The sequence below is a fragment of the Lygodium microphyllum genome, chromosome 11 (genome assembly GCF_053477565.2).
Source record: "Lygodium microphyllum isolate KBCC chromosome 11, Lygodium_microphyllum_v1.1.10, whole genome shotgun sequence".
Taxonomy (NCBI): Eukaryota; Viridiplantae; Streptophyta; class Polypodiopsida; order Schizaeales; family Lygodiaceae; genus Lygodium; species Lygodium microphyllum.
The window spans coordinates 117,671,740-117,687,114 of NC_141145.1; positions in this window are offsets into that span (position 1 = coordinate 117,671,740).

Consider the following 15,375-nt stretch of genomic DNA (forward strand, 5'->3'; position numbering starts at 1 on the left):
AAAAAGTTGCAAATCTGAGGGAAAATAGGTCCAAGTAGCGTGGAGAGGCAAGGCTTTTAAAATATTAGGGAGCTGGAGGATGAGGGATTTAGAATTTAGGGGCTGTAGACAGCAGTATATCTGTAGGAGGTGAAGTGAACATCAGGTAAAAGAGGGTGAAGAACCGAGGAGAATAGGCAGAAACTACACATGCAGCTAGGGAAGTGAAAAAGTGGCGTAAAGTGGACTATACCCTAGCTATCCCCAAATGTGTTTCAGAACTGAAACATTTGGCCCCTATCATTCCCGTTTCAGATCCCCAAAACAGTGTTTTGGGAAACTATGATCATGACATTGTCTTTCTTGGGTGTCATAGGTCAAATTGGCCACTTTAGGGTCATTAAACAAATTACACACATGCATGCAGACTGATTTTTTGAGAAATAACCTATTTTGAGCCCACCATAGTCCCATCAATTACATCTCACTTAGTTTTGGCTAAGATCTGGCAGTCTAGTGAGAAGCAGTTAAATGGTAGCAGATTGCTCTACAGGGACATGGTAATGGTATGATACCACACAATAAGTCCGTTTTATTTGTGATAAACAGTTGTGACCTTGGGGCACTAAGAGGTAGACAACTGTGATCTATAGATTGGAGAGTGTGGTTAGTGTTCTGTTTGGCTGAGAGTATGGTTCCTTGTGTTTCTGTTGCTTCTTGTGGCTATTGCCAGGTTCTTTTCTCAAATGCATCTCAGTTGGAAACCTACATGTTTGTATCCACTGAATTGAGTCTAATCTAGGGACATAGCTTTGCTTCCACTAAACTAAGTGTGAGACTACCTCAAGCAAAAAAGGTGGGGTAAGTTCATTCCATAAACTTAGTGTTTTGTAAGGCTATTTTCCATAGCAACATGGAATGGGTGGAACGGGGCGTTGGAACATGGAAATGCCATTCCCTAACGGGCAGGAACGTGAAATGTGTTCCACTGGATTGGAATGTTCCTTGCCTCCCTTTCCACAACATTCCAAGCTTGGAATGGTTCAAGCTGGCCGTTCCATGTGGGGAATGACCATTCCACCGTTCCCTGCCCCCCATTCCACAACGTACCAAGCTGGCCGTTCCATGTGGGGAATGGCCATTCTAGCACAGTTGTTTTTTTTCTTTTTGGTGGGTGAATTCTTTGGTTCCTTTGGTGTTGTTGGAGTATGATATATGATGTATCTTTTTGATAGTTTATTGAGTACTCACTCAATACATTAGTTTGCATTCAGTTTGAGTTCTTTAAAAACAAAAGTACCGTTGGCCTTACCACTTGGTCCTTGGCTCTCACATGATGCTTTGATATGTTACTCAGCCTTCAAACATTTATAAATTATGGCTCTTGAGTATAGCTCAAAACAAAACTAACTCAAACCATCAAAAACCATCTCTCAATCACTCCTCAAAACATTCACCTACAATCATAACCTCTCAATCAAAAAGAAAATAAACCAAAATATTAGCAAAACCGATCTATCAAAACCAAACAGACACACCACATAACCAATCATCAACATATCATAACTCATCTAAAAACCATCATGAGCTTCTCAAATCTACTCAATCTATTCCAATACACTTTAAAACACTCCCAAACAATCAAAAAACTAATCAATCAACCATAAAATTGTTGGGGGCGCCTCCGCTTAGCTGCCAATGTATTACTACACTAACAATACCTGCACCTGCACACTGCATGCAGCGGCGCCCATCACTATCATTTTATTCTTTTTTCTTTTAGTGATAGATGAATAGAGGGAAGGCCGATCATACATTGTGACTGTTGGAGTTCCCACATTTTGAGTCTCTCTCTCTCTCTCTCTCTCTCTCTCTCTCTCTCTCTCTCTCTCTCTCTCTCTTGCTCTCCTACCATAGCTCTCTCATGCCAGCTTCGATCCTTCTCACCTTTCAACTCTTGGTAGCCATATCCGACTCCTTTGAGCTCTGATCACTCCTCAGCTTCCCGAGCACCTCCTCGGCCCATTTGGGCACCCTCAGGAAATTCCTTCAAAGGTATTGAATCATTCTTTTGCGTGTTTATTTTAGTTTACAGGGTATAGTAGGAAGGGCTAGCCGTAGCTCCCCAACCATTGGAGCTCCCCCATTTCATATCTTGGCTCCTACCTGATTAGGCTTGACAAGGCTTTGTGTAGGCTTTATTTAGGCCCTACTTGAGTCCCCCTTCCATGCCATTAATGCCACGTGGACCAGTAGCATACCCAATTATATCAACCCTATTTGTGCCAGCTTGAAGACCTACAAACAAACATTTTTTACTTCAGTCCTCCCTTGGTACTCATTGGCATCTTGAAAACACTTCATTTGGCACTTGGGAACACCCCCTTGATGCTCGACATTGGTGGATTATCATTGGCATTGATTTGTGGACTGATTTACCTCAGTCTAGGACTGTTTTTCATAGTCCATAGGCAGCCACAAATAGTGTTACATCAGCACTTTATGTTTATGCTTGGATGGCATTGACATTTGATACCTGGTTGATCCCGACTATTAGGGGAATGTATGCCTATTGATTGACCATCATTTGGAGCTGATTTATGGCCTAAAAAACTTAGTTTTACACAGTAAATCACTATTGTACACTCCAAGGCTGAATCTTATTTAGTCACTTTATGCTTTGCCTATTGGTCACACGGGTGCTTCCCATATGTTTCATATGACTATTAGGATGCAGATGAAGGTTGGAAAATGCTTTGGATGGTTTTCGAATGTATTTTGAGCCTTGTTTGAGCTCTGTATTGGTTGGCATTTACTTGACATCGGTCTACACTGTCAAGATTGTGGGAGAGAAGGAAGGAGTCTCGCTTGAAGCTTTCTTGCTTGCACAATGGGGGAAGACACACAAGGGTGGAGGCTGAAAACAGTTTTCCTCTTCTTAGTTGTGTAAGCCAAAAGAACTCAAGTACAAGGAAATAGAAGAACCCTCTATATGGGTCTCAAACCAAACTCAACTAACTAAGGTGGCATACTAACTGAGCCACGAACTAGAGTAGATAAGGATAGCTATCATGTAGCTATTATTCAGGGGCGGTGTACCAACCGCATCTGCAACTGACAAGTCGGTGACATAAATACACAACGGTCACCCTGGCGTATCACGAGTGGAGCTCGATATCTCAACACTCCCCCTCGAGCTCAATCCCAATTCCTGCACACCAAGCAGGTCTCTGAACTTGCGCAGCTTCTCTGCGCCCAATGCCTTCGTGAATATGTCAGCTACCTGATCCTCTGTGCTGACATAAACTAGATCAATAAGACCTAGTAAAACCCTCTCTCGCACATAGTGATATTGCACCTCAATGTGCTTTGTTCTAGCATGATAGACTGGGTTATTTGCCAAGTGTATACTACTCATGTTGTCACAATAAATGACAACTGGCCCATCTGTAGACTGATGCATATCATAAAGTAGCTTATGCAACCAAGCTACCTCACATGCAGCCATTGCTGCACCCCTGTACTCAGCCTCTGTGCTCGACAAGGCAACTGTAGGCTGTTTCTTGCTGCTCCAAGTGACTGCAGCACTCCCAAAAGAGAATACATATCCACTGGTAGATCGTCTATCAGAAATACTACCAGCCCAATCAGCATCAGTGTATCCATGCAACTGTATCTAAACCCCAGTCTCATAAAATAGTCCATACTGCAATGTGGACTTCACATACCTAAGTATGCGTCTAGCCGCATCCAAATGTGGTTTCCTTGGAGCTTGCATAAACTGACTTACCAATCCAACAGCATAGCTCAAATCTGGCCTGGTAATAGTCATATAAATCAAACTTCCTACTATGCGTCTGTACATAGTAGGGTCTTCTAGAAGCTCACCTGCATCTGTGCTCAGCTTCACATTTTGCTCCAAAGGAACTGAAATAGGCTTACAGCCTGTCATCCCATATTTGGACAGCATGTCCAATCCATACTGCCTCTGCAAGAGCTATATCCCACTTGGTGATCTAATCACCTCAATGCCCAAGAAATAACGCAGCTCTCCCAAATCCTTCATCTCAAACTTCTGCTTCAATAGCATTTTCACATGAAGGATATCTTCAACACTGTCACCTGTCATAATCAAATCATCAACATAGATGACAAGTAGCATAATACCTTTCTCTGTTTTTCTCACATAAAGTGAGAAATCTGCCTTGGAAATCTGAAAGCCAATAGTGACAAGATACTGTCCTATCTTGTCAGACCATGCTCTAGGTGCTTGCTTCAAGCCATACAAGGCTTTCTTCAACCTGCAAACAAACTCAGGATGAACAGCATGCACATAACCTGGTGGCTGCTCCATATAGACCTCTTCTTGCAAATCACCATGCAAGAAGGCATTCTTTACATCCATCTGATGTAAAGACCATCCCTTTGATGCAGCCATAGCAATGACTGCTCTTACAGTTGCCATCCTTGCAATTGGACTGAATGTTTCTTCATAGTCAATGCCATATGTTTGTGCATACCCCTTGACTACTAATCTTGCCTTGTATCTATTCACAAAACCATATGCATTGTGCTTCACCTTATAAACCCACTTACAGCCAATTGCATTCTTACCTTTAGGCAAAGGTACTAACTCCCATGTAGCATTTTCTTCCAAGGCATCCATTTCTTCATCCATGGCTTTCTCCCATTTTTCTTTTCCCATGGCTTGCTCAAAAGATGTGGGTTCTGGTTCCTGTATCACTTTGACCATATATGCATAGTGAATGGCTGTAAATCCATCATATTTCAGCCTATCCACAGGATACCTAGCTCTCGTAGACCTGCGCAAAGTAGGTTCACTCCCAGGTGCTCTCAAAACATCCCTGGTCTTCCTTACTCCAGGTGTAACAATAGAAGGAATACCCAACTCATCATCAATGCTCTGTTCTGAGCCACTGGATTCACCATCCACATAAGAGTGACCTGCATTCACATCAAACATGGGCTGATCAACCTTCTCTTTTCCTTTTCGTGATACCTGGATACCACTATCTGCATTGCTTTGAGAAGATTCTCCTGATCTCAATCTGCCTGTCCATGGCGAAGAATGTGAACCACTTCTAGAGGACGCTCCAGGTCCACTAATATTTTGTGACTGCTGCTGTGAATTCTGTGCAGCATTACCATTTTGTGCATCTTCATCATCAATCACATTTACTGGTTTATACCAGCTACTCATCTCATCAAAAACAACATCTCTGCTCACTGTAAACTTACGAGTAGAAGGGTTATAGCATCTATACCCTTTTTGCTGCAGAGAGTAACCAATAAAGATGCACTTCTCAGCTTTTGGATCCAACTTGGATCTCAGCTCATCTGGCACATGTACATAGGCAATGCAACCAAAAATTTTCAAATGAGAAATATCTGGTTTCCTACCAGTATACCTCTCCTCTGGAGTCATTCCATGTATTGCTGCAGTGGGAGTCCTGTTCATTATATAGACTGATGTAGCAACTGCTTCAGCCCAATAAAAATCTGGCAAGTCTTTTTCATTGAGCATGGCACGAGATACCTCTCCAATATGCCTGTTTTTCCTTTCTGCAATTCCATTTTGTTGTGGGGTATAACTGCATGAATATTGCTGCTTTATGCCATGCTCCTGCAAGAACTTTGCAAACTCATTTGAGAGGTACTCTCCCCCTCCATCTGACCTTAGGCATTTTACTTGCAGGCCTGTTTCTTTTTCAACCATAGCTTTAAGAGTTTTGAAATGCCCAAAAACTTCACTTTTCTTTTTCATAAAATACACCCAAACTTTTCTGCTGTAGTCATCAATAAAACTGACAAAATAATGACAGCCTCCAAGAGATGCAGCTTTAGTAGTCCACACATCAGAGTGGATTAATTCCAATGGCTTCTTACTCTCTTGAACATGTCTAGGAAATGGTTTCCTTGCATATTTTCCAAACTGACAGGCTTCACATACCTTATGCATTTCTGCAACCTTGAATTTAGGCAATCCTGCAACAATGTTTTGGGCCTGCATTGATTTAAGTCGCTGTACATTAACATGACCAATGCGTTTATGCCAGATATCAATATCTGCAACTACACCGGTCCCATGTGCAAACATTGCTGCACTCAATTCAGGCATGTCTGCATCCAATGTAAACATTCTGCCCTTCTTCTTTCCTTTTGCTATCAAGTGACCTTTATTTTTCATATCCTCAACAAAGCATCCATGAGGATTAAATCTGACCTGCAAGCCCTGCTCAACCATTTGACCAACAGAAACCAGATTCTTGGTGATATTCGGGACATGAAATACATCGGACAGGTATTTCTTTTTCCCATCCTGCATAGACAAGGGAATTTTTCCAATCTGCACAATAGGATGTGCAGTATCATCACCAGTCTCCACAAATCCTAGTTTTTCCATTTTCCTTGCATCCTCCATCCATTCTGCATGACCTGTCATGTGGTTTGATGCACCTGAGTCAACATACCATACATCATTGCTTTCTTCTGCACTTGTCACAGAATTGTTCATGTGCTGCACCATGAACAAATGCTCATTTTTGTCATCACCCTGTCTACTAGAAGATGCATAATTCCCTTGTTGCAGTTTTCCATTCATGATGTCATTCTGCTTTTTATAGCAGTTTTTAGCCATATGACCCATTTTACCACAGTAGTAGCATTCAACATTACTGTTTGCATTTTGACCTCTTTGCCATCCACCACGACCTCTTTGGCTCCCCCTGCCTCTAGAGTTACCACGTCCTCCTCCATAAGACTGGTTTTCTTGAGTTTGCTGCATATTCTGATTTCTACCACGGCCTCCAAATCGGCCTCCTCTACCTCTGCCTCTACCTCTTCCAGCATTTGAGTAGAAGACAGCTTCTTTTGAAGTTCCTCCTGAAGAAGATGCACCACCATTTCTTTGCTCCTCAGAAATTAGAAGAGCAATCAACTCCTCAAAATCAGGAAATCTTTCACGAACTGAAATGGATGTTCGAAACTGCGCATAATCCTTTCCTAGACCATTCAAGGTCACAGAAACTAAATCATCATCTTCCACTGGAGACCCAATGGAAGCAAGTGCATCTGCAATCTTCTTCACCTTCATGTGGTAGTCATTGATGCTCATACTTTCTCTTTGCACATTATGCAACTCTTGCTTGAGCTGCATTTTCCTGGCTTGCGTATTTGTGCTATACATTTTTGACAAAGTATCCCATGCCTCCTTTGGCATACTTGCATCCTGAATATGCACAATCATAGAGTCTGAAATGCTGATAGACAGCCAGTACATAACTTTCCTGGCTCTCTCATGCCATGTTTTAAATGCCTGCATTTGTTGTTGATTGGGAACATCAGGAAGAACTGGTTCTTCTTCATTTCCTGCAACAAATTCCCAATATCCTTTTCCCATAAGGAAATTCGTCATTCTAAACTTCCATGCCTGGAAGTTGTTCTTGTCAAGCTTTTCAGTGACAATCTGTGAAAGAGAATCAGACGCCATTACAGAATACTACAAGAAATTCTGTCACTGCAAAAAACACAGCTTCACCCTCACAAGGGCAAATCTGCAAAACTGGCGAAAGTGGTATTTGACCACACAGTCACTTCCTAGTGACGATTTTGCATAAACAGGAACCAAGGATGATTCTGAAACTCCCAATGTCTCTGCGCACAAGCATACGATGCAATTTCTACAGTAACTTTTCACCGACCTGTAGAACAGTGGCTGCACAGCATAAAACTGAGCCTTTTCCTGAGTGCGTGCAGAAAACTTCCGTCTGCAAAACAGGCCCCGAAATGGCCTCAAATCAAAAAAACAAGGTCGCCTAGGGCTAAAGCCCTATCCCGCAGCATATACTGCCCTCTTGCTTCACCGCGAAGGGCGTCTCAACCTGAGACAATGCACTCCTGCAATTTTCGGATGTGCTACCTGCAGAGATCTGCTCCCAAAACAGAAAATGAAAGCAACACTGCTCCTCTTACTAGACCACCGCGAGCTTGGCTTGCTTTCTTGAGCTCCTTACCACGAACAAGGCTCTGATACCATGTCAAGATTGTGGGAGAGAAGGAAGGAGTCTCGCTTGAAGCTTTCTTGCTTGCACAATGGGGGAAGACACACAAGGGTGGAGGCTGAAAACAGTTTTCCTCTTCTTAGTTGTGTAAGCCAAAAGAACTCAAGTACAAGGAAATAGAAGAACCCTCTATATGGGTCTCAAACCAAACTCAACTAACTAAGGTGGCATACTAACTGAGCCACGAACTAGAGTAGATAAGGATAGCTATCATGTAGCTATTATTCAGGGGCGGTGTACCAACCGCGTCTGCAACTGACAAGTCGGTGACATAAATACACAACGGTCACCCTGGCGTATCACGAGTGGAGCTTGATATCTCAACATACACTAGCATGCTTTGTGGCAGAGGCTATACATATGGTCTATGTATGACCCGTTGGTACATGCTTGATGCTTATGTTACCTACACATGCTAGTTACATTGTTTGGACTTGAATGCTACCAGAGATTTGTTTGGGCTTGACTTTGGATATTCTGGAGCTTATTTTGGTCTTGCTTTGTCTCATCAAAGATTGATTGGGATTGTCTTCATGACATTTGATACTTTCATTGGATACTTGACCGCTCATATGCTCTGGATGTCTTATTGATGTATGATCTTGGATACTCCATCACTATTGCTCTTACTTGCTTTGTTTGAGCGTATTTGCTTGACACTTAGGACTTTTGTGCCAGTGGGAGTGTCTTTGTACGCTTATCAAACATTGAGCAGTGCGGGTTGTGCATATTGAGCTTTTGGATCTTTGAGACCATGATCTCCTTGTGGATGATGTATGGTTGATATGCCTTGTAGATGCACTTGGGCTGATTTGGCTTTGTATTTACTGACCAGACATCGACTTGTGTCAGGTCTTAGGGCAGTGGTATATACATTTTGCCATGTTGATTGGGGAGGTGTACCGACTTTACTGACAAACTTTGTCTAGTATTGGCTCATGTTAGTTTGACTATTGCATGCTTCTTTATGTCCCCTTGATGTTGGTTTTGCATTGACAATCAGTGATTGACTTTGAATATTGGGTTTTGCCTACTATTAGATATCATTGTACACTGATGTCATAAATTACAGCAAGCATATGTCTCCAGACTGTCATGTATTTTTCATGCTAAATCATCCTGGTTTGATGTACTTTTGATGGTACTTAGTAGGCAATATCATTAAATACTCATTTCTTGCCATTTTTCCTTGGTTTTGGTGGTTTTTTTGTCATTTTCTATAGTCTACAGTAAGCAATTTTGAATTGTCTGCATTGTTTCAGCTTGCAATATGGCATCTTCTTCCACTAATAGTACTATCTTCAACATCACTAAGCTTGATGGTACAAATTATGTCTATTAGAAGAGCCAAGTTTTGCAGGTATTGGTGCAAAAACCGCAAATAAAGCCACTAAGGTTGAGTAGAGAGCAGCTTGAAACTATGACTAATGATAAATGGATGGAGCTTGATAAGTTATGCAAGTCTACCCTCATCTTGCCTCTCATTGAACAGGTGCATTACAATGTGGTTGAGGAAGCATAGAGTGCCTAGCAACTTTGGGATAAGATCAAGAACCTCTATGACAAACAAAGTCCTGCAAGTCAAAAGTATTAGCTGAAACAGCTTATGGATCTCTGCATGAAAGAGAATGTGACCATGTCAACTCATCTGAGCCAGTTTCATGCTATTCTTAAGAACTTGGTTTCGCAAGGCATTGATTTCAAAGAGGATGTCACTTTATTTTTCTTGCTTGTAACTCTTAATGAGACTTGGGTTGTATTTTGCACTGCCTTATGTGCTTCTACCACTACTCTAAAGCTATCTAATATTGAGATCTCTCTTTTGCGCAAGAAGAGATAAACTGTAAGAATTTGATGCCTATCATATGTCTCATGATTTGACAATTAGAGGCTGACATGATCGAAATGCAAAGAGTGACCGTGGTAATGGCCATTGATGGGATTTGCAAGAATCTCGGTCCAAGTCACAAGTCGTGCAGTAAGTCTCGTGGGAGAATTGCAAATCTGACTTGTCATCATTGTGGGAAGAAAGGCCACATAAAACCACAATGTCATGAATTGCGCAATGAAAGGCGCAAAGACAAGGGGAAAGAGAAAGTGCACGAAAATTCTTCTGATCGCAGCATAGTACCTACTAAGTCAAGTGTTAAAATTGAAGAGATCAATGTTATGCAGCCCGAGGATAGTGATGGGCATTATATCCTTGCAGCAGCTTCATCTAGTGCTTTGCAGATGACAGAGATACACTCTATGTATGCACAGTGTTGGCTCTTGGACTCAGATGTATCCTTTCATGTGACACCTTACCGAGAGTGGTTTCATTCATACCATTCTGTTTCGAGTTTTGTGCGCTTAGGTGATGATAGGTCTCTTGAGATTGTCGACATTGGTGATGTTAGGCTGCAGTTTCCTTCTAGCAACAGTTTTGTTATGCATGATGTACGTCATGTACCTGCATTGACACGCAGTCTCATGTCCTTTGGATAGCTTGATGATGCAAGATATCGTGTATCTTTTGGAGACTTTGCATGAAAGATTATTGTGGCAGGCTTTTGGATCTACAGTTAATCATGCTTTGTCTGTGGGGTCTTTATCTCATGTATCTCTTTGGCATGCCCATTTGGGGCACATGTCCATTAAGGGAATGAAAATTCTTTCTTGTTTGCAATACTTACTGCCCCTTGACTATTCTCATTTTGATTCATGTGATCATTATCTTTATGGCACGAAGACTAGGTCTATGCATAAGAAGTCTAGTATGTCATGCGTGAGTGAACTCTTGGCTTTGGTTCATTCTGATGTCTATGGGTCCATTCCCTATCAGTCTATGGGTGGTCCGAAGTATTTTGTTACTTTCATAGATGATTTTTCATGTAAAGTATGGGCTTATCCCATAAAGCAAAAGTTTGATTATTGGCATTTTTCAAAGATGGCTTGCTTTGGCAAAAACCCAATTTGGGCATAGGCTGGAAATGCCTAAGGACAAATAATAGGGGTGAGTATGTCTCACGTTCTTTTGAGCAGTTATGTGATGAGAGGGGTATTAAGCATTAGTTGACTACCCCCTAAACCCCTCCCTAGAATGGTAGGGCTGAGGGGATGAATAGGACCATCCATGAGAGGGTTCGCAGTATGCTTAGCCATGCAGACCTATCCCAGCACTTTTGGGCTAAGGCATTGATAGTCATGCATATCATTAATAGATCGCCTTGTAGTGCCATTGATTCCTAGGTTGCATAGGAGGTATGGACAGGAAAGCCTCCCTCTTATGTGCATTTATTTGTCTTTGGATGTAAGGCATTTTTCCATGTGCCCAAGAACAAGTGTAACAAGTTGGATCTTAAGAGTGTTAAATGAATATTTCTTGGCTATGGAGATGCAGGGGAGTTGGGTTACCGTCAATGGGATCCGCACGCGCCGAAAGTCATCTGCAGTCATAATGTAGTCTTCCATGAAGACAAGATGTATAGGCAACCTGAGAAGATAGTGGAGATACACATGGTTATATTTCAAGAGGAGCCACAAGCTCCCATACAGCCAGCTAGACAGCATGCAACAGCAATAGCAATAGGTCCTCATAGCTAAGGTGTTGGACAGAATGTTGGGCAAGCAACAAAGCCTGTAGTGCAGCATTGTACTAGAGATAGACACCCCCTTGACATATTTTAGCCCTTAATGCATTATGTCTTGGTTACAAATGTAGGAGAGTCTTTCATTTATGATGAGGCTATGCGCAGGGGTGAGAGTCACTCCTAGGAGATGGCTATGCAGTTTGAGATAGACTCCTTGCATAAGATAAGCCTTAGGATTTGGTTTGCTTGCCTAGTGGCAAGAAGGCTGCTCTACCAATGTAAATGGGTGTACAAGTTGAAGAGTATCTCTAGACACCCCAAGCCAGCTTATAAGGCAAGACTTGTTGCTAAGGGTTTTAAATAGGAGCATGGATTTGACTATGATGAAGTTTTTTCTCCTATGGTTAAGATGACCACCCTTCACTTGATTTTGGCCTTAGTTGCATAGCTTGACTTGGATTTGTATCAAATGGATGTCAAGACGGCATTTTTACATGGGGATTTGCATGATGAGATTTACATGGAGCAACCTAAGGGCTTTACAAAGCCTGGCAGTAGGGAACACCTAGTGTGTAGGCAAAAAAAAAGTATTTATGACTTGAAGAAGGCATCTAGGGAATGGTACCATAAGTTTAATGCTTTTATGCAATCATAGGGCTACAGTCGTAGTGCTATGGATCCATGCTTATACACAAAGAAAGACCGTGATGGACCTTTGCTTATTTTGGTACTCTATGTGGATGACATACTATTAGCAGGGAAAGCTCATGATGAGGTAGATGCTCTTAAAGATCAGCTCAAGAAGAGCTTTGAGATGAAGGATCTAGGACTGACCTCTCACATACTTGGTATGCCCATTAGACACAATAGGCATCAAGGACTCTTCTACTTGTCAGAGAGGGAGTAAATTCATAAAGTTCTTGAGCGCTTCTGCATGCAAGACATGAAGCTTATTGGTTGTCCATTGCCTTCTTATGTGAAGGTATCACAGACCGATTGTCTGTAGACAAAGTCTGTAGAAAGATGAGGAGAGGGCCAAGATGGCCAAGATTCCCTATGCATCCGCAATGGACAGCAGTCTTATGTATGTCATGATAGCAACTCATCCAGATATTACCTTTGTAGTTGGTGTTGTGGCACGTTATATGGCTACACCTGACAAGAAGCATTGGGATACCGTGAAGGGTATCATGAAGTACCTGAAGGGCATTGCAGATATGTGTATATACTATGGCAACTAGGATACAAGAGTTGCGGGGTACACTGACTCTGATTATGCATGACATGTAGATCGTTGAGGCCAGGGTGCAGAAGTTACAACTCTTTTTACCATTAAGGCTCTATGGTTAGGCCACAGTGGTGAAAAGATCCTCTGAGTATGTTGCAGCCACTGAGGCTTGCAAGGAAACCATATGGTTAGGCCGTTTGGTTCATGACCTTGGCATTGATGCTATCCCTACATTGCATTCGGATTCTATGAGTGCTATTCAGTTAGCCAAGAATTCATTCTTCCATACGAAATGCGAAGACGAAACACTTTGAGGTGATGTATCACTTCATACGTGGGGTCATTGAGGATAAATCTATTGACCTTGTCAGGATCTTGACTTACCAAAATCCTGCAGATCTTCTCACCAAAAGCCTCTCTATGAAGCGCTTTGTCTTTCTCAGGAGATTGATGGGCATGGGATGAGATGACATCTTTCCTCATCCTATTATATATGTGTATATATTATATTATATTTTCTTTTTCTTTTTCACTCCTCACTGGGCAGATTCTCCTTTAAGTGGGAGGTTATTGGAGGTAAGGGCACCTCCGCCTATCCACCCATGTATTACTACAGTGATAGTACCCGCGCCTGCACACTACAGGTAGCAAGCGCCAATCACCATCACTTTATTCTTTATTCTTTTAGTGACAAATGAATAAAGGGAAGGCTGGTCACACATTGTGATTGTTGGAGTCCCCACATTGTGAGTCTCTCTCTCTCTCTCTTTTGTTCTTACTCTCCCACCATAGCTCTCCTGTGCAAGCTTCAATCCCTCTCATCTTTCAAAAATCTAATAAAAACTACCCAAAATACTAGTAAAAACTAGCTTAAAATACTATCATTTCAGCACTCAATATATCCCCACACTTAATCAGGGAGGAGCGCCCTCACAACTTTGGAATAAGAGAATAAAATCTCTAAAATAATCGCATGCAATCATCAACTCTAGCTCTAATAAATCCACATTCATTGATCCTAACCAATAATGTGCATCTTGTAAACAATTCTAACGAAAAGAAAATGCATTTTATCCATTAACTCATCCTTTAAAAACTAAAATCATGACAAATTTGTAAAGGATATAATAGAATTTTTCATCTGTCCATATTGCAATTCATAAAAAACTAGGCCAGCCTTTCCAAATTTGTAAAGGAATATATTGGACAAGTTGAGGTGCCATTCAGATGATAACAAGATACACACTCTATTAAGAATCATATGGTGGTGGGAAAACTTGCTTGAGATATTGCACTAAAGACACACTATACATACAAGAGAAAGCTCACTCAAAAGCACAACAAGAGAGATGGAGGCCAAAATGTTTTCTTGATGGTTTCTTCTTCTTCTTGCACTCATAATACAATGTACACAAAGTATAGATAAGATACAATATAAAGAAAAGTAGCCTACTAGGTCAAACAATGCATAACTAACTATACTAATTGATTGGCACTATAATTATGCCAGCTATAGATAGGTACAACAAACTAAATATAATAAGTGATAAGTCAGTGGCCATGTGAGGATCATAATGACCATTGATGTGCTAAGTGTGGATGTGTGGACCCATCTAGCCAAGTGGTATATCAGCAATGTGTACACGTATTGAGCTTGCGATCTCAACACTCCCCCTCAAGCTCAACTATATCTTTGCAACTCCAAATAAGCTTTGAAACTTTCAAAGCTTCTCTGTACCCAATGCCTTTGTGAAAATGTTAGCAATATAATCATGTGTGCCAACATATACCAAGTCAATCTCTCCTACAAGTACCTTCACCTTCACAAAGTGGTAATCTACCTGAATGTGTTTTGTCCTAGCATGGAATGCTGGGTTTCCTAGTAGCTAGCTATATATTGTTCATATTGTCATAGTGAATGATAGCTGGGCCATCTCTCTACACATCTAAACCACCCAATAACTTTTGCAACTATACCATCTCACATGTTGCCATAACAACACCTCTATACTCAGTCTATGTACTTAATAAAGCAATTATAGGTTTCTTTTTACTGCTCCATGTAACTGCTGCACTACCAAGGGAAAACATGAATCCATTGGTAAATCTTCTATCAAACATGCTACCAATCTAATCTGCATCTATGTATCCAAACACCTATATATCCTTGCCTACTTCATAAAAAATTCAGTACTGTAAAGTGATTTTCACATACCTCAATATCCATCCAATTGCATCCAAGTGAGACTTTCTAAGCATTTGCATAAAGTGATTGACAATACCAATATCATAGCTCAAGTCTATCTTGTGATAGTCATGTAAATCAAACTTTCTATCCTCTTGAACGTAGTAAGGTCTTCTACCTCATCCCCAACATCAACACTCAACGTCACCTTTTATTCCAATGGCATTGAAAGAGGCTTGCATACTGTCACACCATACTTGGATAGCATATCCACTTCATAGTGCCTATGGGACAACCATATACTATCATCACATCTGATCACCTCAATAC